Source organism: Palaemon carinicauda, chromosome 27 (genome assembly GCF_036898095.1).
Source record: "Palaemon carinicauda isolate YSFRI2023 chromosome 27, ASM3689809v2, whole genome shotgun sequence".
NCBI classification, from domain to species: domain Eukaryota; kingdom Metazoa; phylum Arthropoda; class Malacostraca; order Decapoda; family Palaemonidae; genus Palaemon; species Palaemon carinicauda.
Window position 1 is genome coordinate 87,723,915 of NC_090751.1, and position 12,500 is coordinate 87,736,414.

General features: G+C 42.7%; 1 protein-coding gene across 2 annotated transcripts in view; it reads right to left on the reverse strand.

Annotated features, from left to right (window-relative positions):
* The window catches only part of LOC137621230 (metabotropic glutamate receptor 2-like), a 107,468-nt gene that overhangs the window by 64,807 nt on the left and 30,161 nt on the right, over positions 1-12,500 (reverse strand). The window lies entirely within an intron of this gene.

The window sequence follows — 12,500 nt, forward strand, 5'->3', positions numbered from 1 at the left end:
AGCGTACACGAGGTGCTACAGATACTGTATGTAGGGAGGGGTCCTACAGCCCTTTCTTAGAAAGGCAAGGGCGGGTCCATCAGGACGACATGGCCATCTCACCCAAAAATAGATTTTTCGCTTCGCTCAAAATCCGTTTTTTGGGCTCAAGCCATGTCGTCCTGATGGAAGTGTACCAGAGCATTACTGTATCTGTGGATTCTCAGAATGTGCCGTACTCCCCGGAGGTAATTTATTCCCGGTCGACTAGACCTAGAGACCTAAGATGTTACCGTTATACATCTTTTCAACTAACTATAAACTATGTTAGAGCTTCCTGCCCCCTACAGGGAAGAGTCCTACTAGACTCTGGAAAGTCTCGAAGAGTACATATATCTATGTATGAATACCAGGCAAGCTAATATAGTGGTCTCGCCCTATATTAAGTAAAGCATAGTTTGTATAGAACCACTGCGTCAATATATTGACCAGTAATCCGCACAATACTTGTATTGGACAAAGGTTTATATCCGCATAGGAAGAAACTAATAAAACCGCCCTCGTCCCTTTATGGGACGGAGTCCTCCCATTAGGGGACTACATAAACCAATGCAACATAGCTTGCATAACAGAACAATTCAATCAGAATTATCCCAGATAAGATACATAGAATTAAAATGCTCAATTATACCAATAAATTGACACAGGTGAAAGAGACGCAAGGTTCTCAAGAACAAGTTTATTGACAGATAATAAACAGACAGGTTAACAACAAATATATATATATATATATAAAAGAGGATAACCCAAAACTTTAAGCATAAGTATGATAGTAAACAGAACTTGTTTATCTGAAAGAAAAACCATTAAACACCACTTTAATAAGATACCAAGGTATCAAGTCATAAAAGTCTGTATTACAAATCAATCACATTAGCGTTAGAAACGCTTGGCACACATGTCTGAACTTATGCTAGGTTCACCTTTGAAAGAAGGAACAGTCTATATGGGCACTTGGTGCCCTCATTTAGTTTGTAGTACAGTATGTACTTACACACTCACCCTGGACTTAATCGTCCCAATTAAGACCACTGTTCCTCGCAGAGTTAAACAGTAGGGTTAACTACACGACCCACTGCTACCACAGATCTCTTAAGTTCCTCTACTTGCTTCGCATAGTGGCGAAAGAACACCCTGGAAGACTTCCAGCCCGTGTATGAACGGAGATGTTCAAAATCCATACAATTAAAGAAATTTAGGGATGAGGCAACTTTCCTCGGATCGTGACCTGCGGGTGTACTGTCAGGATCCGCTCTGCGAATAAAATATGTGATTTTCGCTCTGAGTTGATTCAGAGATAAATTTGAGCCTGATGTTTCTCCCCTGAATAGTTGACCACCCTTGAAGTCTGAAGTTCCACGAAGATAGACCTTTAGGCATTCTACTGGACATAGAGATGCATCTTCTTTCAGAGGGCAGATTCTCCAGGGACCCCACCTGTTGGTGGGTAACTCATTCTTGGCGAGAAACGTAGGATCCGGAAACAGGTTCAGTTCTTCCCCATCCAGGAACTGAACACGACCTGCCTCTCTCGAGAGGGCTACGATCTCACTAACCCTGGCCCCGGACGCGAGTGCAAATAGGAAAATAACTTTTTGCGTCAAATCCTTTAACGCACATTCTTCATTGCTCAACAGGGAGGCGAAATGAAGAACTTTGTCTAAAGACCATGAGATGGGCTTTGGAGGTGCTGAAGGTCTGAGCCTAGCACAGGCTTTCGGAACTTTATTAAAGATCTCGTTACCTAGGTCGATCTGGAAGGCAAATAAAATGGGTCTCATCAAAGCAGATTTACACACTGAAATCGTGTTAGCTGCCAACCCTTGGCCATGGAGGTGGATGAAGAAAGATAAGCAGAAGTCTGTTGAGATCTCCTGCGGATTCTTTGCCTTTACAAAGGCCACCCATTTTCTCCAAGATGACTCATATTGCCTTCTATTCGATTTGCACTTATATTCCTCTAGGAAGTCTATGCTGGCTTTCGAAATCCCGAAACGCTTTCTCACCGCGAGGGCGAGAAAATCATGAGCTGCAGGGTCCGGGTTTTCTGTAATGAAGCGCAGACAGTCGACTTCTGGACTCGCTGGGTCAGAACTGGATGTGGTAGCGGCACGAACTTCATCTGTAGTTCCAACGCCAAGGGGAACCACATACTGTTCGGCCACTTGTGGGCCACTATTGCCGCTACCCCCTTGAAGGATCTCAGTTTGTTGAGGACCCTCAACAGAAGGTTGTGAGGAGGGAACAGATAAATCCTGGACCATCTGTTCCAGTCGAGGGACATTGCGTCCACTGCTTCCGCTAAGGGGTCCTCGTACGGGGACACGTACAGGGGCAACTTCTTGTTGTCTTTCGTCGCAAAGAGGTCTATTTGCAGTTCTGGGACTTGATTCAGAATGAAGGAAAATGATCCTGCGTCTAAGGACCATTCCGACTCTATCGGTGTGAACCTGGATAGAGCGTCCGCTGTCACATTGCGGACTCCTTGAAGGTGAACTGCCGACAGGTACCACTTCTTCTTTTCCGCCAATCGGAAAATGGCTAACATCACTTGGTTGAGAGGTGGTGACCTCAACCCTTGTCGATTCAAGCATCTCACAACCACCTCGCTGTCCGTCACCAATCTTATGTGGATCGAGTGACGCGGGGAGACTTTCTTTAAGGTAAGGAGCACTGTCATAGCTTCTAGAAAGTTTATATGAAAGGTCCTGAATAGCTTGGACCAAGTCCCCTGGACTTTTTTCCGATGAGAGTGACCTCCCCATCCCTCCTTTGAGGCGTCTAAGTGAATCGTCATCGACGGGGGAGGTGGCTGAAGAAGAACCGACTTCTTTAGATGTCTGGCTTGGGACCAAGGTCTGAGAAGAGTACGTAGCCGAGGCGGCACTGGTCTTCTCAGGTCTCTTCGCGCGTTTGATGCATACCTTCTCCAAACTCCGGTTGCATCCTTTAGCTGTGCTCTTAGCACTGGGTCTGTCACTGAAGCAAACTGGAGAGAGCCTAGTACCCTCTCCTGTTCGCGTCTTGATATCCTTTCGGAATCTAGAAGTCTCTTGACAGAGCCCGCTATCTCCTTCCTTTTCTTCGTCGGGATGGAGAAACTGTGTGACAAAAGGTCCCAGTGGATTCCCAGCCACTGGAACTTTTGGGATGGAGAAAGTCGAGACTTTTTTCTGTTGATCTTGAAGCCTAGGTACTCTAGGAACTGGATCACCTGACTGGAAGCTTGCAAGCATTCGGTCTCGGATGCTGCCCACACCAGCCAGTCGTCCAGGTAGGCTACTACCTGAATTCCCTTTAGGCGTAATTGTTTGAGAGCTGCGCTCGCAAGCTTCGTGAAAATCCTTGGGGCTATGTTTAGCCCGAATGGCATGGCTCTGAAGGCGTACAGTCTCCGTTGTAGCCTGAACCCTAGGTAGGGGGAGAGTCGACGGCTGATTGGAATGTGCCAATAGGCGTCTGACAAGTCTATAGAGACTGAGTATGCCCTCTTGTTCAGTAAGGTCCTTATGTGTTGCAGTGTTAGCATCTTGAATTTGCAATTCACTATGATCTTGTTGAGTGGCGACAAGTCCAGAAGGACTCTGAGCTTTTCCGAGTCTTTCTTGGGAACACAAAACAGCCTCCCTTGGAATTTGATGGACTTCACCTTTCGGATCACCTTTTTCTCCAACAGTTCTTGAACGTACTCCTCCAAAACGGGGGTGGAGTGTTGGAAAAACCGAAGGCACGGGGGTGGAGTGCTGTACCAGCTCCAACCCAGTCCATTCTTGAGTAGGCTGTGGGCCCAGGGATCGAAGGTCCAGCGATCCCAAAATTTCATCAGTCTCCCTCCTACCGGTATCGTTTCACTTGGACTGCCGTCCTGAGGTCTTGCCTCCCTGACCACGACCACCTCTGAATCCCCTTCCCCTTGAGGGGCGCCTAGACGAGCCTCTGGCTGCTCCTCTAGGTTTTGCTCGAAAGGAAGAAGACTGTCCTTCGAACGTTGGGGTGAATGTGGTTGACTGACCTGGCACAGCCTGGGGTACCCACTGAAAAGTAGTTGGGGTTTGAGCCACCATCTGGGGCACTGGAGGCAAAGGCAATTGCAGTTGCTGTTGCTGTCTATAAGGCTTGGCTGGCCGAGACGGTAGCCTAGTCCTCATATTCTTCCTCTTTGGTTGAGGACCCTCATCCGGGGAAGATTTTCTTTTGATAGCCAGGCCCCACTTCTGGAGAAGGTTTCTATTCTCCCGGCGGCCTTATCAACAACCTCTTTGACCACATCGGTAGGGAAAAGGTCTTTTCCCCAAATGTTGGAGGAGATTAACTTCCTTGGCTCGTGTCTCACCGAAGCCCCGGTGAACACGAACTCCCTGCAAGCTCTCCTTGCTTTGACGAAGCCATAAAGGTCCTTCGTCACTGTGGCTAGGTGAGACTTAGCCACTACCATGAACATTTCATGGACCTTAGGGTCACTTGCCATCGTCTCAAGAGTAGTCTGATGAGACATTGAGGCAGCCAGTCTTTCTTTTGTCTCGAACTCTCTTCGTAAAAGAGATTCGGACAGCTTGGGGAGGTCCTCGCCGAATTGCCGTCCGGCAATATCAGCCTCCAACTTTCCCACTGAGAATGTCAGATGGACATCCTTCCAGTCTTTGTGGTCCATAGGCAGAGCCAGCGACAAGGGTTTACACTCCTCCAGGGAGGGGCAAGGCTTGCCGGCCTCGACTGCCTTTAGGACAGCCGCAAACCCTTTCTGTAAAAAGGGGAAGGCTCTATCAGGAGAGGACACAAAAGAAGGGAGCTTCTTGCTCAATGCAGCTACCTTCGAATTAGAGAAGCCCCTCTCTTTCATCGAGGATGAAAGTAGGGCTTGAGCCTTAGCGTGGTCCATAATAATGACCTCCTTCGGCTCTGTCTCCTCCCTTGAAGCTGGTTCTTTTCTCAGCCGGACATAGCAGTCCGGATATGATGCCTTGCTGGGCCAGAATTCTACCTCCTCTAGGGGAACTGAACCCAGCTTATCCGAGATGACGATCTTTCCAGTCGTCATCGGCATGTGCTCAGCATACCTCCATGGGTTAGCATCTGAGCATATGGGAAGGTCTTTCACATTGAGCCTTTTCTGGGGCCCATGTGATTCTGCCAGGGACTGCATGCGCAATTCCATTGCAGCCGCCTTCTCCTGATTCTCCTTCTGCATTTGTTGGATCATTCCAACAATCGAAGAGAGGGCCTGTCCCAGTTCTACTGGGAGACCAGCCGATGTTGAGGGGATAGGCTCCGGCATCTGAACCGGAGTAGCCGACACCTCGTCGACCTCATCCTCTGCAACATCCGGGGTTTGAACTTGATCCTGACCTTCTGCCAGGAGGTCTTCTTCCAAACGTTCGTCCAGGTCAGACATCCTGTCATCCAACTGGATGTCCTGCATCGCGACTGCGACTTCCACGTCCACCTGGACTTGATCTTGAGGGATCTCCTCTTGAGGCTGGGGAATCACTGCCTCAGCTGATGCCTGGGGAAAAAGATACGCCCTTATCTTCTCACTTGGAAGATAAGGGCCAGAGGTGTTCTTCTTGAAGCCCCTTACCCAAGTACGAAGCTTTTCCCTTGCTATATCCCTTGATTCCGCCGTTCTAGGGGAATCAAAAGCCTCAGTAATCAGGTTAGTGCATACAGTACATACCTGAGGGTCCCAATACTGGAGATCATCCTTGGAGACAGCGCATGCTGCGTGTCTCCTACAACACTCATGTCCACAGAGGTTCTTGCTGCGGACATTGCAGAAAACATTTCCGCACTTCGGAGGGTCCTCCTGTAAAGAGAAGAAATTTCCATGAGTATCAAGTGAACTATGTATCACTGGATATGCATAGTATAGCATAACAATTCATAAAGGAAAGACACACACTTGTGTTTCCCTCACAACCCATTGTTGCAGCCTTCCAGATAATAAAATCAAAATGGTTTATCTCTTCTAGAGTAACCAATGCAAGGTTTCCAGAGGAAACAGGTGGAGCTCACACCTAGGCAATGATTTTAAAATCCTGGATAATAGAAAGGGAAGAACTCTGCTTCCTATCTGAGGGCAACAGCAAAGGGCTGTGCAAGAAAACACAATAGTGTTAGAAGATACAGTGCTGTACCTAAACCTTTACTATAGTTTTCTTCTTACTGTATATGCTATACAGAAGAATACTAGTACAGTATAGGAGGATGTGTGCCGGCCTGCCTTTGCCGGGCGGCACACACCACAACTAGCTTTAAAGTATACTACTTAACAGCTATAGGGCGGCAGCACTCTGGTTCAAATGCCTGTGCCGGTCGGCAGCAGCTGCCGGCCGGTAACAGCCAGTGTTGGCCGGCAATGACTGCCGGCCAGCAACTACACAAAGTAGTACCCAGCTGCCGGCCACACTCTTGGTGACCGGCAGACAAGGACTGACATAAGCTGGCCAGCAAAGGTACAAGACCGATGCCAGCCGGCAGCAAAAGAACCAGAAGACTACACCTGCCCGGCTGCCGGCCTCATAGGCCGGCAGCCGGGACAGGTACAGCACTAGAAGAAAATAGAATGGATGCCGGGATAAGAGTGTACACAACCCCCCAAGCCCGGCAACCGAAAGAGTGCATATAAGGAAGGGGAGAAACTTAATTCAGGCTTCCTTGACCAATGCCGTCCGGCTCTGCCGGCAGGCATGGATGAGGGACCAAGAGAGGTCCGGGCAGCACTCGAAAACATAAGACCCTTGCCGGCCAGCATCTCTGCCGGCCGGCAATGGGCTGAGTCAATTCCACATCCCAACCTATACTAGGTCCAGAAGTAGAACGACGTACAGTACAGTAATACCCCTGCCGGCCGGCAAGGTACAGTACAGTAATGGCTAGGCCATTACGGAGATAGAGGGGGAAGGGACAAGAGGGTCCTGCCAACCTTGCTTTAGTGACAGATCACCCGCAGCCAAGAAACTTATCTTAGCCTAAGGGAGATCTAAGGGAAAAGGCCAGCAATACTTGCCAGCTTCCAGAGCACCAAAGCAAGGAAGGCGTTGCTACTCCCAAGGGAAGAACTTATCCTCCCCCGAGAACAGCAACAGGACTTAGTCTGGTCGATCACAAAAGAAGGAATCATAACTTACAGAAACCTTCGGTAGTGACCTAAGGGAGCTAAGCTCCCTTTGTAAGTGTTAGGTCAGTGAGGGGAACTCTGCCCCAAGCCAGACAACACGGACTCAGACTAAAAACTCTGTTGTTCTGTCCCTCTTGAACCATAGCCACAGGAACATGAAGGTACAGTAACACCCTAGTATAGTTTTATCGAAAATAAATTCGGAAAAAACCACTTAGGGATAAGCCCAAGGCTTAAACAGAGGGAAAGGGATTGCATACCTTCTCCGAAGAAAAGAAAGCAACCGGGGGAGTATGATAAAGTATACTAAGGCTCCATAAGCAATTAGCCTAGGCACCAAGAGAATCGATTACCTAATTCACCGAAACTCACACGTATACAATCTTGGAAATATTCCACACAGTCTAAAATGTATAAAATATAGCCTAAAGCTTCAATAAAATTTTAATTACACTCGGAAAAACCAAAATCATGCATGAAGTACTAGGACCAAACGACTAGGCTACATGGCCTAGCGTAGGCCAGAATGGCGAATACTTCGCCAAATAATACTAAGCACGAAAGGAAATCCTATGTAAAGCTAAATAGCTAAAATTTATTAAAGCAAAACAACCAGGAATGTCGCTCTGACTAACTAATTTATACCTAGCGAGCGACAGTGTCCAGGACACCTCTGGTAGGCTACGGCTCTTGTATCAAAGATTAATCCTATTAATCACTCAAAATTTTACCAAGAGCCTACATTTATACATAACAGACACTATACTCAACTTATCAGAGGCCAACGAAGACGAAGAAGCCATGAAAAGCCGAATAAATCCAAGATTTGCGAGAAAAACAGGAAAAAACACCGAGTTGTTAAGCTACGCAAAAAGGAATACAGATGGCGCCAGGATTGGCGCCAGGCACGCATACGAATCGGGGATAGGGAAGCCTTGGGAGCGGCTCCTCTTTTTCTTTCCCGAATTCGTATCTCGTCAATCACCTCCTACGAGACGAAATCTCTGTCCAGGTCGTAGATTGCCATGTGACGTGTCTAGAATACGTCCTCTGATATGTCGCGATATCCCTTTCACGAGGGATACTCGCTCCAGGAGTTAGAATTCTGGTACCTTAAGGTAAATTCTCTGGGAATATCGCCGTAGTTGTAATATACCCTAGGAAGCTACCCTATAGGAACTTCCATCAGGACGACATGGCTTGAGCCCAAAAATATATATATATATATATATATATATATATATATATATGATCATCGCCCAAGCTCCTTCTCCACCCAAGCTAGGACTAGAGAAAACCAGGCAATGGCTGCTGATGACTCAGCAGGTCGACCTATAGGCTCCCACAAAGACCCCAGCCTTGGCTCTCAAGGATGGTAAGGTTGCGAACATTAAATGAACCAACTAGTTTAAACGGGACTTGAACCCCAGCAAGGTGATCACAAGACAGAGACGTTAGCAATTGGCCACAACAACCCTTATAAAGTTTTACTGGTATAGAAGTATATTCATTATATCTTTGAAAAGATTTGTTGATTTTAGTGCTGGCTTTGACTTGCTTCACCTCAAGATTTTTACATGTAAATTATCACTGCTCATGTTTAGGGGGTTACGAACTTGATTCAATGCATGGTTTTTAAATGACCGACTTATGTTATGTGGTGTCACTCAGGATAGTGTTCTTATGTTTTTTTTTTTTTTTTTTTTTTTTTTTTTTCTTCGTTTGGATTCTTTAGTAATGATTTGATTGTGAGTCCTGAAGGTTAGATGGTACGATGGATATTTGATGCAACCCTTGCATTTAGTCTACATTCACCCTATCCGAAATGCATAGCCTTAATTTTTATGTTTTGTAGTTCTTTTTTTTTAAATACTGATTTGTCTTTTTTATAATGTTATTTATTATTTCCTCCTATCATTTTCTAATTTTCATATAAATACTTGTTAAGAAGGTTGATAATATTTTAGGCTTGATTCTTAAGTTTTCTTCTTTTGATTGGGGAAGCTATACTGCATCGAGCCTGTGCAGCTTGTGTACCTCTGAAAGATTAGATAATTCTTAATAACCCTATCTCTAAAAGTAATCATCACACTTAGGCCTTTGTTTCAAAAGTCTTAGCAAGACCTATTGAGGCAAGCCATGGTAGAATTCAGATTAGAGAATCATGACAGATAACTCAATGGATGATAAGAAAAAGCTGTGTTTATCAACACAGTTTGAATTAATTTTTAGCGTGAAATTTGCCACATGCAAATCTAGAGAAAATATTTGATAGCATAGGCAGAGGTAGGCATTGGAGTACATTGAGAACGTATGGTATAGGAAGTAATTTGTTGAAGATGGGGAAATACTTCAAGGATGAGAACAAAGATTACTTTGGCGTTAAATTCATTAACAGGAATTAATGATGTCTTCATGGCCACGTAATATTTTATGGATGGGATAATAAGAGATGTCTCATATGAGACCAAAAGATAGTGTTTGGAGTTTAGGGATTAGTGCGATTTTGTAGCATTAGATGGCGGTAGTGAAGAGAAACTGTTTACTGTATATTATTGAATGAGTGTAAGGAGTTTTAAGAGAGGGAAGGTGAAAGTAAATTCTGGGAAAATTTAGTTTATCGGGGTAAATGGAAACGAAGGTATTTTACCACTTAGAATAATTATGGAGAAGGTAGATTCGTAAGGGTAATTAGAAGTAAATATAAATGTTGGTGGTAGAATGGGAGAAGAGGTATATCATAGAATCTATGAACAAAAGAAGGTTACAGAACCTGCGAGTTAAGAAGAGTCTCTGGAAATAAAAGTTGAAATGCCCTTGTCTCCTTTATGAAAGTGGGTTGGTAACAATAAAAGCAGCGGGAAGGGAAAAGTGTGACAGCTGTTTAAACTAATGTTTAGACAGTATATATGAAGTAAGAAGTACTGAAAGGATGTGGAATATCTTAATCTATGACCAAATGGTTATTATAGGTAAGAAGAGAAATAGAGAAACAAAAATAGAACTGGTTACATTTGATTATGGTTTTCAATTAAAAAGGCCTTTGTATCCCGAAGTTGCGAGATTAGCTAACATTCAAGATGAATGCGAGTAACATAATGATTATAAAGTTGTCGATGTAAAACTGATGAACTTGAAATGCCATAGATGAAGTGGCTCATGCAGTGAAGGTTTTCTGCAAAAGTTCATGAAGGTTTTAGCCCTCACCAAGTGCACCAGGCAATGACCAGTCTCGATTTGTTTGTGGAGATACCCCATGTTTTCCAAATGGTGTTTTGATGACCGATATATACTGTATATATATATATATATATATATATATATATATATATATATATATATACTGTATATGTATATATATATGTGTGTGTGTGTGTGTTTATGTATGTATGTAAAACTGCATATATATTTAGTTATATGTAAATATAAATCTATGTACATGTATATTTTTATATATTTACATATATATGATTTATATATATATATATATATATATATATATATATATATATATACAGTATATATGTGTATATATATATATATATATATATATATATATATATATATACATATATATATATATATATATATATATATATATACATATACCATTTAAGAACATAAAAAATTAGTATATCCATTTATCCCTAAATGCCTTGCCTGATTAACAATAAAATTTGCTAGTTAGGCTAATTTTAAAGTCCTTGGCCATATCATAATCTTGTGAGAAAGCTCACGAGTGTCACTTCGACATTGCCATTCGCCTAATGTGGGTTAAGTAGGTAAAATCACAACCGGGTTTCAAAAAGAGGAAGAAAAGTATTTGCATTTATATTTTTACTTCTATTGTACATTTGGTTAACATATATGTAGACGGGTTTAAAATGGCCCCTTTCAAAATGCTAAATGCAATTCAAGTAAAGTGGATATCGACTTCTTGAGTGATGCACATTCAGGCGAGGTCTCGTATCCTTGATTCAAGGCATTGCATGTCGTAACAGTCAACATTTTGCTCATTGAAGGTAACTGGTTTCAGTTCCAGTTCCATCAGAATAGATACTCACCAGAACGTCAGCCGGGCAAGCCCAACCCCCCACTGTGGTGCCCTACCACAGCAGTGGCCTTCCTAGTAAACAGCTTAAACTCAAGGTCCCGGGCTGGGATCGATCTGCTGCCATGCGAAAGCTAGAGAAACTCGTTACCTCGCATTACTAACGATTGAATCACCATCAATCGTCAAATTTGAGGACTTGCGACTGTGTGTCCGGGTAGGATTCTGCATAGAAAAGGATACGCGATCAAAGCTCGCCATTACACTCTTTGATATACATGGAGACATTACTCATCCGATAGTATGTCCTTAGGATAATTTTGGAACTATTCTCATATGTCTTCAGAAAATGGTAGCCATACACATTGCGTGCAGATCGAATTACGTGCCTCGAGGACTGATGGCTTTATTGCAGTTATAAATCTGTTTGGAATGCTGTTCAGTTGGATAGCAATTGGGAATACTCGTAACTTAGAACAAAGGTAAAGAAAGTCTGGATTGATTACCTAGTTATTCATCGCGAGATGTTAATGAATTGTAATTTACTTCATTTGACGAAGACCATTTCAAAGGGTTATTCCATTTATCTAAATTTATAGATGATTAATTTATTGTATATAAAAAAGACAAGTTTACGGAATTGACAATGTAATGAACATTTCCCAATTTAATTCTCTTTAGAACTTTCTGTATCATCAAATGATTTTGGTGGATTTATGACTGAGCATGTTTTTTTAAGATAATTCTACAATTTAGTTATAGTCAGAATAAAATTCTAGAACACTTTTTGGAATGGGGATAATTTCCACTGATTAATTTACTGGGAAATATTGGTTTTTATCTTCAAATGTAGTATTATTTTAGAGCTATTACACTGTACAAAATTATTTTTCGCAGAAATCAGATCAAACGGGTAATTTCCAATAATATGGCAGTAATGCTCGGATAGTATTATTCTATTTATGAGGTTATTTTATGGTTATTATATATTCGTTCTTTCAAATTTTATTAAATGTATCAAATATGGTAAAGTTCTATTTACTAATTCCATGTTTCAGTTGTGATTTCTCTAAGTTAAATGATAATGCATTCACATATAGCTTACATATGTTTCAAATGTATTTACTAACTCAAACATGTTTGATTTTTATATTTAAATATAGATTTATTTATGTTAATTTTATTATTTTGTCCATTAGGTATATTAATCGATTGCTTTAATTTCTGAAACATCTTTGCTTATTTGAATGTTGAATCCATCATTTTTATTCATACGAATTTAGTGAGGTATAT